At 38.3% G+C, this 15,328-nt stretch overlaps 2 pseudogenes; both read left to right on the forward strand.

The window, feature by feature from the left end:
• The first annotated feature begins 4,594 nt into the window (after positions 1-4,594).
• On the forward strand, positions 4,595-5,486 carry LOC123934584 (annotated as a pseudogene).
• A 37-nt stretch (positions 5,487-5,523) lies between these two features.
• Positions 5,524-15,328, forward strand: part of LOC123934585 — a 108,143-nt pseudogene continuing 98,338 nt past the window's right edge.

Below are 15,328 nucleotides of genomic sequence, written 5' to 3' on the forward strand. Positions count from 1 at the left end.
AAACTGGTTGATACAGAAGGCAGTGACTTAAATCTGCATAACAACCTTACTACTGTTTACTGTCCTTTTTGGGTAGCCTCTCATAAGTGACTCCTCACCTAAAACATCTTTTGTCTTTAGCTGGAGATGAGATTTAAGATGTTGGTTTTGTTGGGGGTGCCTGGGTGGCTCAGTTTGTTAAGGATCTACCTTCAGCTTAGGCTGATTCCAGGGTCCTGGGATCAAGCCCCACATTGGGCTCCCTGCTCAACAGGGAAACTGCTTCTCCCTCTGCCCCTCCCCCTGTTTGTGTTCTCATTATCTCTCTCTCTCAAACAAATAAATAAAATCTTTTAAGAAAATGATGGTGGCTTGGGCCATTTGGAGGAAAAACTCAGTTTTTCTGGGTCTTCACCATGTATACGTGAGGTATACATGTTATTAAACTTCTGTTTGTTTTTCTCCTGTTAATTTTTTTTTATAGGAGGGTTTCAGCCAAGAACCTAGAAGGGTAGAGGAAAAATTGTTTTTCCTGCCCCACAGGATGTTGAAATTTCACTCAAAGGCAGTAGCTATAATCTTTCCCAGTGGTTTCCATTTTCATTCATTAGTGCTTCCCTGGTTGCTCTAAAATGTTACTTCTACCTTCTGGTATGCTAGTTCTTAAAAACAAAAGTCATAGTAAGTGTATCTGAGTTGGAGAATCACAGTGGACCTCTCTATAGGAAAATATTGCAGAGTGGAAAGAGAAGATAGTGCTCACACATACTTGTTTAAATTCAATAATGAGGATTCTGAAAAGGAAATGACTCTTGATCACTCCCAGAGTGATTCAGAATCAAGACTTTAATACCATGTGCAGCTTTTATTGTGATATTAAAAAACAGGTGCTACTACATTATTTCTCAAGAATTACTGACTTCAAGAATGGCAGAGGGGCACCTGGGTGTCTCAGTCAGTTAAGCCTTGGACTCTCGGTTTCAGCTCAGGTTATGATCTCACAGTTGTGAGTTTGAGCCCCACTCCAGGCTGCGTGCTCGTGGAGCCTACTGTAGATTCTCTCTATCCCTCTCCTCCTCCCCAACCCTGCTTGCGCACATGCTCTCTTTCAAAAAAAAAAAATGGAGGAAAATGCAGTTTATTAAACTTACCTTTAGATTTATTGTATGAGTCATCTATAAAGCTATTGCTTAAAGGTAAGAAACTAAGGAATCTTTTCTTTAGGTTTCATACCTTGTTTGTCTAGCTTCTTACCAGTTTCATAATATTTATTGTTAATAAATCATTTACTACAAATTTAAAGATTATGAGGCAATATTTCATGTGTACTCTGATCGAAAGATTCATGGTTGGTCTGAAAATAGAATTGAACTTCAGGTTGACTACTATTAACTCTGCACAGAGCAATTGTTATATAAGTGAACCATTTTTTTTCCTTAAGCAAAATATAGATAAGATACATGCATATTCTACAGGTAGTATCCACAAGTTGACTGAATGGTATTTATCTCTTTTCAGTAGTAAATAACTAAATGTACCAGGACAATAATGAAATAGATGGTAAAGCATATCGAACATAGCCACCGAAATGCTGTTTTCAGTAATACATAATATTTTATGTATTACTTTGGTTGATTCCTTCTGATTTAGATTATGTAATTTTTTTAAAGATTTTTATTTTTTTGTTTGACAGAGTGAGAGAGCACAAGCAGGGGGAGGAGCAGAAGGAGAGTGAAAAGTGGGGATCCCAATGTGGGGCTCCATCTTAGGACCCTGGCATCATGACCTGAGCCAAAGTCAGATGCTTAGCCGGCTAAGCCACCCAGGCCCCCCTAGCTTATGTAGTTTTATTACTGTATTTTAACCATCATATCTGGCAATATGTCAGAAACGTCATAGATTACATTATTTTAAGCTCACCTTGGCGAGGGGGACATGAGTCACATGGAATATGTTTTGGTTAAGAAAATAAAATGTTGAATAAATGCTTTTTTTAATTTTGTTTTGTTTGTTTTTTAATATTTTATTTATTTATTTGACACAGAGAGAGAGATCACAAGTAGGCAGAGAGGCAGGCAGAGAGGGCGGGGGGAAGCAGGCTCCTCACGGAGCAGAGAGCCCGATGTGGGGCTCGATCCCAGGACCCTGAGATCATGACCTGAGCTGAAGGCAGAGGCTTTAACCCACTGAGCCACCCAGGAGCCCCAATGCTTTTATTTTTCTTAAAAAATTAAATAATGATATATATGTTCATACTTTTGGGTCAATTAAGCCAATGAAAATTAGGAATTAAATGTAAATGGAATAAGCTAATGAAGAGCAACTTTTATGGCAACATAAGGTGGCCAAGAAAAAAAAATCAAACAAAATTTGTGTGAAACATGTATAAGGAATATTATGAAAATTTACTGTAAGATCTAAACAAATAGAGGTAATGGATAGGCAGATTCAGTGTCAAATACTCAATTGTCCGAAATGCCATTCAAACAAATATCTCAGTTGCCTTTCATGGATCCTGAGATCTTGAGCTTATGGTAACTGAAAATAATCTGTATAGGAAATGGCAAAAGAAGTAGCCAAGCCATTCTTACAAAAGAAAACAAAAGCTGGAGGAGGCACATACTCTACTAGAAAATGAGATAATACCAATCAGTAGTCATTTTAAAGTGCTGTACTAACATAGAAGCCAACAAGTGAGATGGATGCAACCATTTAATAATGTTGGATTTTATAAATTTGGGGGAGTGTTATAGGTGCTTATTTTATAATAACGTGTACATTACATATATTCTTTTTTATGGCATATTGTCTATCTGTGGTGCACATTACTTCAAATCTTAGCTGGGAAGAAATTCCAGAGCAGCCTAGCAGGACGGACATGGTTTAGGGTCTTTCTTTTTTTTTTTTTTAATTTTATCTATTTATTTATTTGACAAACAAAGATCACAAGCAGGCAGAGGAAGGCAGAGAGAGAGAGGAGGAATCAGGCTCTCTGCTGAGCAGAGAGCCCGATGCGGGGCTTGATCCCAGGACCCTGAGATCATGACCTGAGCTGAAGGCAGAGGCTTTAACCCACTGAGCCACCCAGGCACCCCTGGCTTAGGGCCTTTCATGATGTTCAGATGTTAGCCAGGGCTGCCAACATCTTAAGAATTGACTAAAGCTAGAGAATCTGCTTCTGTGGTGCCTCATTCACATGCCTAGTGCTGGCTTTAGGAAGGAGGACTCAGTTCTTCCCTACTTTGTCTATCCAGTGGCTGCTTCAATATTTTACTATGTGTCAGCTGGCTTCTCACAGAAGAAGTGATCCAAGAAAAAATAAGGTGGAAACTGTAATGCCTATTATGACCTAGCTTTGAAAGTCACACACCATCAGACACCTATTCAGTATGGGAAGAAACCACACAAGGGCATAAATATCTAAAATATGGAGTTTTGGGAGCCATCTTGGGTGTTGGTTATTACAGTATATTTCATATATTACATTTTAAAAATAAAGAAAGAAAAATATCTTTCCTGAGTAACATATGAAAGACCAACTAATCTCCCCAATTATGCTTTGAACACCCTGATAGAATGCAACTTGTATAATTATTTATAAAGCCATAAACTCACCTACAAGAAAAAATTTCACAGGGCTTATGTGTAATATTTAATACTCATTGACTGACTTTTATAAGATAAATTTACCTAAAAGTATTGGGTACCTTGATAAAATAGGAAAAGCCTGATGTCTTTACATGGCCATATGCCAGCATAATATGACAGACCATTTTCATTTCCAGTATTTTGTTTGAGGTTTGAACATATTTTTTTCTTCATAAAAATCAATCATTTTTGAAGAGTATTTTGGTCATTCCATATACAATATACATCCATACATTACAGTCCATATGAGAAAATGATAGTATGACATTAAGTAAATTATCTTTATATCTAGACTCTAATAAATTTAACTTGAAAGAAATATCACAATTAAAAATATGTTTACTTATTGTGTATCAAGAGAATATGTTTAATGTCTTTCTATATTTATCTCAAAAACAGTAAGATTGTTATTTTTCTTTTGAAATATGGATGTAAGTATTGAGTTAGCAAAGTTAATGGAATTTTGCATATCCATATATATCCTGTTAATCAGATAAGCTATACCAAAACAATGAAATTCAGTATTGTACTTGGAGCCAAAGTGTTTTTGTTTTCTCCTATGTTATAACAGATGAAATTTCTATGTTATAGGAGAGTTTTCATCTTTTACTTAGAAAATTACAACACTAGTACACAAGTCAAGTCTTAACACACACTTAACATCCACCCTGAACGCGCCCGATCTCGTCTGATCTCGGAAGCTAAGCAGGGTCGGGCCTGGTTAGTACTTGGATGGGAGAACATTTGCTTATTGAAAGCAGCGTCATAAAGTCAAAGAGATAGTCAGTTAACTTACTGAATTAAAATTTGGTATGAGGTTCACCCTTGTTGTGTAGTAGCAATAGAAGCTTCCCTCTTCCATTCTCAGAACCATCAGCTCTCTCTCATGCCAAGTTGCTACAAAGCCCCTGATGGTAAGCTCATAAGAGCTTGAAACTACAACCACCCTTCCAACTCTCATCAGGGAATGAAAATAGTTGAACCAGATCTCCCAGGAAAGCTCTGCATTGGTGGCCTGAATACACAAACAAATAAGGAAGCCCTTGAAGTCATATTTGGCAAATATGGACAAATAGTAGAAGTTCTATTGATGAAAGAGCATGAAACTAACAAATCAAGAGGATTTGCTTTTGTCACTTTTGAAAGCCCAGCTGAAGCTAAGGATATAGCCAAAGATGTGAACAGAAAGTCCTTAGATGGAAAAGCCATTAAGGTAGAACAAGCCACTGAACCATCATTTGAAAGTGGTAGATATGGACCACCTTCACCTCTAAGAAGCAGAAGCCCTCCAAAAGGTCTTAGAGGTGGAAGAAGAGGAAGTGGAGGAACCAGGGGTTCCTGGTTCACCATGGATCATGGTGGCTATTCCATGATTTTTAACATAAATTCTTCCAAGAGACCACTTCCAATAAAAAGGGGACCACTACCCCAAAGTGGCTGTCCTCCTCCTAAAAGATCTGCCCCTTCAGGACCAGTTCATAGCAGCAATGGAATAGAAGGAAAAGCCTCCTGTACAACATGGAAGAGATAGTTAGGGAGGCAAACCTTGAAAGAAACCCCTGCCCTCTCATAGGGATGTTTATTTGTCTCCAAAAGATGATGGGTATTCTACTAAAGACAGTTATTCAAGGAGAGACTTCCCAAGTTCTTGTGATACCAGAGATTAAGTACCACCCCAAGAAGATTATACTTACTGTGATTATGGTCATTCCAGTTCACATGATGATTACCCATCAAGAGGCTGTAGTATTAGAGATGACTATGGTCCTGATCTTAACTATTTAGATCATACAAGCAGAAGTTCCTACAGAGATTCATATGAGAGTTACGGTAACTCATTTAGTGCTCTAACTACATGAGGGCCCCTACCATCTTGTAGGGGAAGCAATCGCTGTGATGATTACAGCAGCTCATATGATGGCTATGGTGGAAATCAAGACAGTTACTCAGGCAGTGGAAGTGATCTCTACTCAAGTGGTCGTGATCTGGCTGGCAGACAAGAAAGAGGCCTTCCCCCTTCTGTGGAAAAGAAGGTATCCTCCTCCATGTGATTCCTACAACACTTCATGTCACAGAGCACCCAGAGGTGGAAGCTGTGGAGGAAGCTGATCTGACAGAGGAGAGGCAGAAGCAGATATAAAAACAAACAAAACTTTGGACCAAAATCCCCATTCAAGGAAACAAATGAAAAAATTAAACATTTTCTGTCAGACCCAAGGACTACTAAAAGAAAAAATTGTGTTACCTTTTAAAAATTTCCTGTTAAGTTCCCCCACCATAATTTTTCTGTTCTTGTGAGGGGAAAAAAATAAAACCTGTTTAACCCTACTTGACTTTATGACTTTGCTTTCGACAACCAAATGTTAAATGTGTTAAGACTTGATTTGTGTACTAGTGTTTTAATTTTCCAAAAAAAAAATTGTCCCAAAGGCCACTTTCTATATCTGATTTTTCCCAGTAAATGATGCAAACAATTTTGAGACCTTCCACAAACATCTAGTTATCTAAAATGGCAAGGGAAATCCTTCTGCCTATACCCACAAGCTAGCTATTAGAGGGTGGTAGGAGTAGGATTTCAGAGTGTCTTCAAACTGATATCTCAGTGTCCTTAGTATAAAAAAACCTGAGAGTAGATGCTTATGTAAGAAGAGTGCTATTTGGCCCAGTACATTCAATAAAGCAAATGGATAATGATGGCCATATTTTGCCTTTCTGACATTTCCTAGGAATCTACAGGAACCTTCCCTTTCCCTTTCCTCAATAAAACCATTTAAATGTGTGTTAAGCAACTATAGAATACTAAATAAAAAGTTCGGTCAAAACCAAAAAATTAAAAATTTGGTATTATTTCAATCTTCTTAAATTTATTAAGACTTGTTTTTGGGGCTCCTGGGTGGCTCAGTGGGTTAAGCCTCTGCCTTCAGCTCAAGTCATGATCTCAGGGTCCTGGGATCAAGCCCCACATCGGGCTCTCTGCTCAGCAGGGAGCCTGCTTTCCCTTCTATCTCTGCCTGCCTCTCTGCCTACTTGTGATCTCTGTCAAATAAATAAATAAAACCTTTAAAAAAAAAAAGACTTGTTTTGTGACTTACCATATGATCTATTCTTGAGAATATTCATGTGCACTTGAGATGTGTATTCTGTGCGGTTGTATGGAATGTTCTATATTATATTTGTTAGTTTTATTTAGTTAATAGTATAGTTCAAGTCCAAAGTCTCCTTATTGATTTTCTGCCTGGATGATCTATCCATTGCTGAAAGTAGGGTATTGAAATCCCCTACTAGTATTACATTGTTGTCTATTTCTTTTTTCATATCTGCTAATATTCGCTTAATACATTTTGGTGCTCCTGTGTTGGGTGCATTTAAATTTATAGTTGTTTTATCCTCTTGGTGAATTGACCTCTTTATCATTATATAATGACCTTTGTTTCTTGTTACTCTTTTTAGCTTAAAGTCTATTTTGACTGATGTAAGTATAATTTACCCTGCTTTCTTTGGTTTCTGTTTTCTTGTAATATCTTTTTCCATCCCTTTTCTTTAAACCTATGTGTGTCCTTAAAGTTGAAGTGAGTTTCTGGTAGACAATTTTATTATAATGTGTCTTGAAGAGGATCTCCTTAAGCAGATTTTTTTGTTGACTACGAGCTTCATGAACTTAGATATCCAAATATCTCCCCACATTTTACAAGTTCTTAGCCGTTATTCATTTAAAAAATCTTTCTGCCTTCTTTCTTCTCTTCTCCTTTTGGAACTCTAATAATTTGCAAATTGGTACTTTTGATGGTATCACACAGATCTTTTTTCTTTGTTCTCCTCTGAATGGATAATTTCAAAATTCCTTGTAACTCAAAATTCCTTGTAATTCCTTCTTTCTTCTGCTTTATTCATCCTGATCTTCATGGTCTGTGTTGCATTTTTCATTTATTTCATTGTATTCTTCAGCTCCAGAATCTTTGTGTGGTTCTTTTATATGGTTTTTATCTCTTTGCTTAACTTCTCTTTTTGTGTATTGTTTTCCTGGTTTCCTTGCATTGTCTTTCTGATAGTTCACTGAGTTTTCTCAAAACAGCTATTTTTGATACCAAATGTGTGTTTTCAGCTCCCCCTTCCCAGCTTCCTAGTTTCCTGTGGGCAGGTACAAAGGACCCTTTAAGTGTTTCTGGAGTTTGGAGAGAAGACTGGTAGACATAAAGCCTGTCCTGTATGAATTCCAGGCTGGAGAGAGTAGGTTCGATGGACTCCTGGGCTCACCTCCCGTCAGCACTGGCCAAGCCCGGGGACCTGAGAGCTGGTGATTGGGGGGATGGTGCTACATTCTTGTCCACTGTTTGTTTTACTTCCCCCAAAATGGATCTTTTTTTTCTAAGAGTCCTAGAGAATGGGGAACTGTTCCTGCAAATATGTATTTTTAAAGGTGAAAAAAAAAAGACAGCTATTTTGGATTCCTTGTCAAGTAAATTACAGTTCTTCATGTCTTTGGGTTCAATTACTAGAATTTATTGTGATCTTAGGTGATGTCATATTAGCTTGATTTCTCATGAAGTTTGTGTTACTCTCCATTTGAAGTAGTGGTCACTTCCTCAAGTCTTTACTATCTGCTTTTGGGAGACAGATAACTTCTGTCAGCCCTTCTAGAGATTCTGAGGCTATCTGAAGCTTTTTTTTTCTGTTTTTAAGATTTTTGTTTATTTATTTGACAGAGAGAGATCACAAGTAGGCAGAGAGCCAGGCAGAGAGAGAGAGAGAAGCAGGCTCCCTGCTGAGTAGAGAGCCTGATGCAGGGCTCCATTCCAGAATCCTGGGATCATGATCTGAACGGAAAGCAGAGGATTTAACCCACCGAGCCACCCAGGCGCCCATATCTCAAACTTTCTATGGGTACACCTGTTCCATGCTTTTTGCTCCCTCTTGTGGCAGAATTCTTAAGCTTGTATGCTTTCTCAGTATCCTGCTAGGCACCAGGACAAGTGCTGACAACCTCTCTAGTTTTCTCAAAGGTGGAGCTAAAGCTCACAATTATGTTCTCTCTCTGGCCTGCAGATTTGGGCCAGCTTTCAGCTCTTCCATCTGCCAAAGCTTGTTCTCAGCACCACCATGAGGAGCTTCCACAGAGAGCCAGTCACAGGGTGGAGTGGTGTGTGCATGAGGTACACTGCACACTGGGCTTCCCTGTGGGCCAGCTGGGATGGGGGAATCCGTAAGTGAAGCATTCCTACTTGTCCGTGGATGGGCTCCTTGATGAAATCTGTGAAGCACTTAGGAGGATCCGTGTACCTTGAATGCTTTCTGAGAGTCCTATTTGCAGCTCTCACAGCTTCTTTTCATCCTCTAGTCATGTGGCTCACAATTTAGTACTTTGGATGGGATGAAAGAGAAATGAACTCCTTTGGCAGTTCCTGTACCAGTGGGAAAGCCAGGTGCTCATGTACACACTCTCCTTTTCCTCTGCAAGAGAAATGATGGGCTAGGAGACCTTTCTAGGCCATAGCTGTGTTGCCTTGGGGTAGGGATGATGCAAAGTCAAGCCGGTTCTCTTACCCATTCCATTATGTCCAAATATATGTTTTTGTTCCAGCAATGTGCTAGGACTTCTCTTCTGGAAACCTGAATTTCTGCAAATGTTCTCTTGTCCATAGGCAACTGTCTAAGAGTGTTTCCCAGGAGTGCCTACACTGTGGCTGAGAGGGGCTGAAGGTTCCACAGCTGTGACTGAGATCTGTCTGCCTATTACCCAACACAGTTAGGCAGGCGTCCCAGGTTCCTTGGTATGTGGTCTGGAATCCCACAGCTCCTACAAAAGCACTTTGAATGGATGATGAAGTTTTATTTTGGGGGGGAAGTCCTTATTTTACAAGGAATGTCAGAGACTCCCATTATACTGACACTTTCTCTTGTTTTCTCTGGAGACCTGTTCAAAACTGTCATTGCCCTGGTTTAACATAACCTGCTTTTTAGAACTCTGCTTGGTGCATGGGAGACACTCAATTGTTGCTAAAGATGAATCTAAATTTCAGAAGGTAGCAGAAATTTTCAATTTACAAAATCAAATGCCAATGTGTACATATATATTTTGCAATATATGAATGTGTAAGTTAATCTAAGTGTAGAAGTAAACCAAAATTGACATAGAGTTGAAGAGATGTTTGTTTCTTCTTCTCTGTTTTGTCCTTTTCTTCCTGAAATAACGTAAATTTCAAATATCTTTTCAATTTCCAAAATCATTTTTCTTTATAAATTAAGTATTTGGGCCTTTTCCCCTTTGCTTGGGAGATATTTCTTCAAATACTTCTTTTTATAGCCACTGCTTCAAATAAAATAAATTTCTTAGAACCATTGTGTTTGAGTAAATGAAACTATAATCCTTTCCTATATCTTATATAAATAAAAGATTTTAAAATTATTTATACTGAAAATTTGAGAATGTGAATTGTATATTTTTAATCTATGTATACCCCATGGCTCTTGACATAGTGCTGCTTACATAGAATATGCATAGTAAATTTCATACAGAGAAAAAAAATAGAAGAAAGGCAGGGCACATTAAAATGATGGAAGAAAAAGGGACACCTGGGTGGCTCAGTTGGTTAAGCCACTGCCTTCAGCTCAGGTCATGATCCCAGGGTCCTGGGCTATCTAGAGGCTACCTGCATTGTCCTTACTCAGAAGGGGCAGAAAGCATGAGAACTCCCAGGAGCTCTCAGAAAAGGTGCCTAAATATCAAGGTGATATCATTCACCAGCACAGCAGGAAGTCCCTGGGTCAGAGAGTTCCAATGGATAGCAGCAGCTTGGATCTTTTAACAAAGCTTCCCTTACCTATAGCTGGCATATGTTGGGTGTGGTTTTCTGAAATATGCAAACCAAGCATGCTCTAAAAAGTTGAAAATTTGCTTGTTTGGATTGTAATATGTAAAAGAAATTTTTAAAAATTAAAAAAAAGAAAATATAGATATATTTTAGACTGGTGAATAGAACAGAGTCACCCACTTAATTTTGGGAGTATTTTGGTCTCTTAGAAGAAACTACTTACCAAAATTCCAAAGAAAGAAAAACATATATGTGTGTGTGTGTGTGTGTGTGTGTGTGTGTGTGTGTGCATGTGTATACACACGCACACACACACACAAATAAGGGTAAACATGATGAAGGGATGGAATATGACTATAAGATGAAAATTTTTAAAAAAATTCTAAAAAAGGAGTTGATAAGTTGGTTGGGAAAAGAAAGAAAAAGAAAAAGAAAGTGGAGAGAATTTGCTCAGGCTGGAGACTAGAACAAAGCCCTGTGCTAGATTTAGGGTATATTTTGATATATTTTGATGAAGAAGTTGTATCCCAATTTTTTTAGAAGAAAAAACCCTAATGTGTATGCAAAAAATAATGTTAGATACAGTGAAGGATAAAATATGACTATAATAATGAAGGTTCAAAAAGATTTTTTTATGGAAAGTATTGTTAAGATAAACTAGTTAAAAAACGTTAAAAGAGGAAAGAATAAAAGTTTAAAAAATTAGAATAAGAAAAAAAATTTTAAAAATTAATTAACTTTGCAAGACTAAAGAATCATGGGGAGAAAGCCATGAATTCTATGCTTTGCTTTCTCCTCCTCTGGAATTCTGCTGTTCTCCTTGATAAGTGAGCTTATCTCACTTGCTGATCTTCTGGGGGAGGGGCCTGTTGCCGTGATTCTCAAGTGTCTTTGCCTGAGGAGAAATTGCACCGCCCTTGCCAGGGGCTGGGCTAACTAACCTGCTTGGGTTTGCTTTGGGAGCTTTTGTTTGCTGAACACATTCCGTAGAGTTCTGGAGGATGGGAATGAAAATGGCGCCCTCCCAATCTCTGGCCTAGAGGAGCCGAGAGCTCGGGAGCCCCACTCCTCAATGTGTGCTCAGAGAAAAGCGCTCAATCTCTCCCGTCTCCCTGGCCTCCAGCTGAGCTCCGAGATCACCCGGCCTGCAACCAAGCCTCTGTCTCTGGCATACAGCCCTGCCTGGAGTCTCCAAACCCAACAGATCCCTACTGCTCTTCCGGGGGGGGGTCTCCCCAGATCTGCCACTTGTGGGGTCCCTGCTCACAGAGCAGTGGCCTGACTGTGCCATGGATCACAGTTTAAGGTAACCCCAAGTTGAGAGCTCACTCTTCGGCCCTGTCTCTGTAGCTGGCTTCCCTGCTCTAATACCTGCGAACTCTGCGACACTCAGACACCCCTGATCCTTCTGTGACCCCGTGGGACCTGAGACCATGCTCTCCCTGTGTGGGCTTCACCCCACCTTACCTCTGGAGCAATGAGCCTCAGTGGAGCAGATTTTTAAAAGTTTTGATTTTGTGCTCTGTTGCTCTGCTGCTTGCCGGGAGCTGGCCCCTCCCCACCGTGGGCTATCTTCCTGTCGCTTTGGATTCACTTCTCCGCCAGTCCTACCTTTCAGAAAGTGGTCGATTTTCTGTTTCTAGAATTGCTGCTCTTCTTCTCTTTGATCTCCTGTTGGATTTGTAGGTGTTCGGAATGGTTTGATAAATTTATCTAGCTGATCTCCTGCTACCTGATGTCATCTCAGCCTGCTACGGCTCTGCCAACTTGACTCCTCCCCCTGGATTGTAATATGTAAATGTATTAAATTAACATGTTGTATTCCTCAAACATAGATGGTGTTACATGTCAATTATATCCTAATGAAAGAAATAATAACGGGAATGTGGAAATATTTGAGGTGGGCTTCAGTGGACCTTTAAACTAATGGGTCTCAACCTGCTGTGAAGAAATAAACAACATACAGAAGCCATTTTGGCTCATTTATATAACATGGGTGTTCTCCATTACATTAGAAAAGCCATGCTGCAGGAGGCGTTAGCTACAAATGATCAGTTGGTATCCCATATCTGAAAGGCCTTTTTCATCTAGTAAAGTTATATTAAACTGACTTGAGTTTTTTCAAGTTCATCATGTATTAGAAACTAGTTCATTTACTCCATGAAGTGAGAAAAATTGCAATATACCCACAATGGTCAAATGATGAAGAAGTAATTTTTATTTTTTTAAAATATTTTATTTATTTATTTGGCAGACAGAGATCACAAGTAGGCAGAGAGGCAGGGAGAGAGAGAGGAGGGGAAGCAGGCTCTCTGCTGAGCAGATATCCCGATGTGGGGCTCGATACCAGGACCCTGGGATCATGACCCGAACCAAAGTCAGAGGCTTTAACCCACTGAGCCACCCAGGTGCCCTGGAGCAGTAATTTTTAAATAAAAATTTCACTTGGTTTTTTTTTGTTGTTGTTGTTTGTTTCTTGTTTTTTTAAACAGAGCAGAAGAAAGGAAGGAAAGAGGGAATATTATCCTTAGGAACTTAGAAATATTCGTTCTATCAAGATTTGCTTACAGACAGAACCAGGAGATATACTTTTAAAGGATGGAACTAAAAACTTGGCTACATTAGAAATAGGTATCAAAAGACTTAATTCAGTCAGAATAAGGAAGTACTAAGCCAACTTATTTAAATTAGAAGCACAGATGTGTGTGGGTGGAGGATAAAATCAAAAGATCTCAAGAGAGAAAGAAATGTTCCATCAAATATTTACTCTAAGCTGGCATGATACAGAACTTGCATTATACTAATAGGAACACAGTTTAATGGACTCATTTCTCAGTGGGTTGTATATACAGGCCAATTGGAACACTAACAGGAGTGGATAGTAAAAACCTTACAAAGTAGTATATCAAAAATCAATAAATAAATGCTATAAATAAATGTCAAAATGTCTCTTCTTTCTATAGAATCCAGTGACTCTACTAAGGCCTTAAATTATAATTCAAAAATTAGCCAGTTTATGAAAGTGCAGGTGATGTGGGTTTTAATAACTGTTCTTCAGTGCACTCAGATGTGCCCTTAGTGGGCAATAAATAGTTATTTCTACTTTCGAATATGAGTCTGTCATTATCAGAGTGTAGTTTAAGTGCACAGAAACAATCTAGGTCTACAAATATAGTAGGTTTGAAGAGTTCTAACTTATTCAAAATAACTGTGTGAGGGGAAATTACTACCAAGACCTTTCAAGCTGGATTTTTAAAAGTGGTTATTTTTGTAGTATTCAGATGAGGATTACTTTATATTGGAGATAATATCTGGGAGAATTTCTGAGGAAGATGAAGTGTTCAGATATATATCCACTCATTTTGTGTGGTTGCCTGCAGTCAAATATGTGTGAGCTCACTTCTAAAGTGATTGGATTTCTTGTAGGTAATATGTCTTCAAGCAACATTTCCAGTGCTCACTCTCCTGCTCATAGAATAAACGTAGCATCAACCATTTGATTTCATTGAGATCCAATTTTGTTTTAATTGAAATATATTATGTAAAAAGTTAATAATCCATTGAAGTTGCAATTTACGAAATGGTGCTCTTGTGACTTGAAGAGCTTACATAGCTTCCTTAAGTATCTAATATACCACAAGGGAGTAGTAATGCCCCTGATGAAACAAATTGAGGATGTGGGTAAAATTCTATATATTGTTTGCTTATGTAGTCTAATCAGTCTCATAAAAGTTTCTTTAATAAAGAAAAGAATCAAAATCCAAGACTTTTTTAAGAGATATTTTTACTGATTTATAAAATGGGAAGGAAATATGCATTAAATTTCTCTCTGTATGTGCAAATATACATACATATTATATGTTATAATAAAAACATATTTTATCTTTGTTCCTGTTTCCTGGCACAGAGCTCCTAAAACCACTGGAATTTCCTATGATAAAGGTGATAGGAATATCTTTTGTTCTTATGAGGCAAGTCATGTTGGGCCAATAAATAGTTATAGGTTGGGGACTGATTCCAGAATGAATCAAGCCTTGATAAGGACCTTGGAAATTTCACCCTTACACACAGCCTCTGGAGAGTGGAGAAGGGCTGGAGACTGAGTTAATTGCCACTGGCCAGAATTATGCCTATGTCTTGAATCCTCCTTAACAACCCCTAAATGAAGGAGTTTGGGAAGTTTTTGGATTGGAGAACACATCCATGTGCTGGGAGAATGGCATATACCAACTTCACAAGACAGAGGCTCCTGCACTCAGGATACTTCCAGGCCTTGCCCTATGTACCTCTTATCTGGATGTTCATTTGTATCTTTCATAACAAAAATAACAGTAAGTACAACTTTTGAGTTATGATTCATTCAAGCAAATTATCAAACTTGAAGTAGGTGATGAGAACCTCAAACTTAGTAGTCAAGTCTGACAGAAATGAGGATAACCTCAGGACCTGATACTTGGGACTGGCATCTGAAGTGGAGGCAGTCTTGTGGGACTGAGCTCTCATACCTGTGAAGTCTGATACTAACATCAGATAGTATCAGAATTGAATTGAATTGTAGTATATTTAGTTGCCCTATGTCTATATTGACAAATGTATTAAAATATTTTAATGCATGTAGACCTGAGACTTGAGACCAAAAAGCTGGGATTTGAGATTTAATGGTCATAAAATTTGTGCTAAAATAATCAAATTGTTCTGTACTCCAACACAGTTGATTTAGATATCTTGTCTTGGTATTAAATAGAATCAGCATATTAGCATTAGAAGAAACTTAGAAGGGCATGCAAAACAACTCAATTGTTTCACAGATGAAGGTACTGAAATCAAAAAGGTTAAGTGACTTGTTCAACTTCATAAATCTAGAATCATCAAAACTGGAACTAGAACTAGAT

The sequence above is a fragment of the Meles meles genome, chromosome X (genome assembly GCF_922984935.1).
Source record: "Meles meles chromosome X, mMelMel3.1 paternal haplotype, whole genome shotgun sequence".
NCBI lineage: Eukaryota > Metazoa > Chordata > Mammalia > Carnivora > Mustelidae > Meles > Meles meles.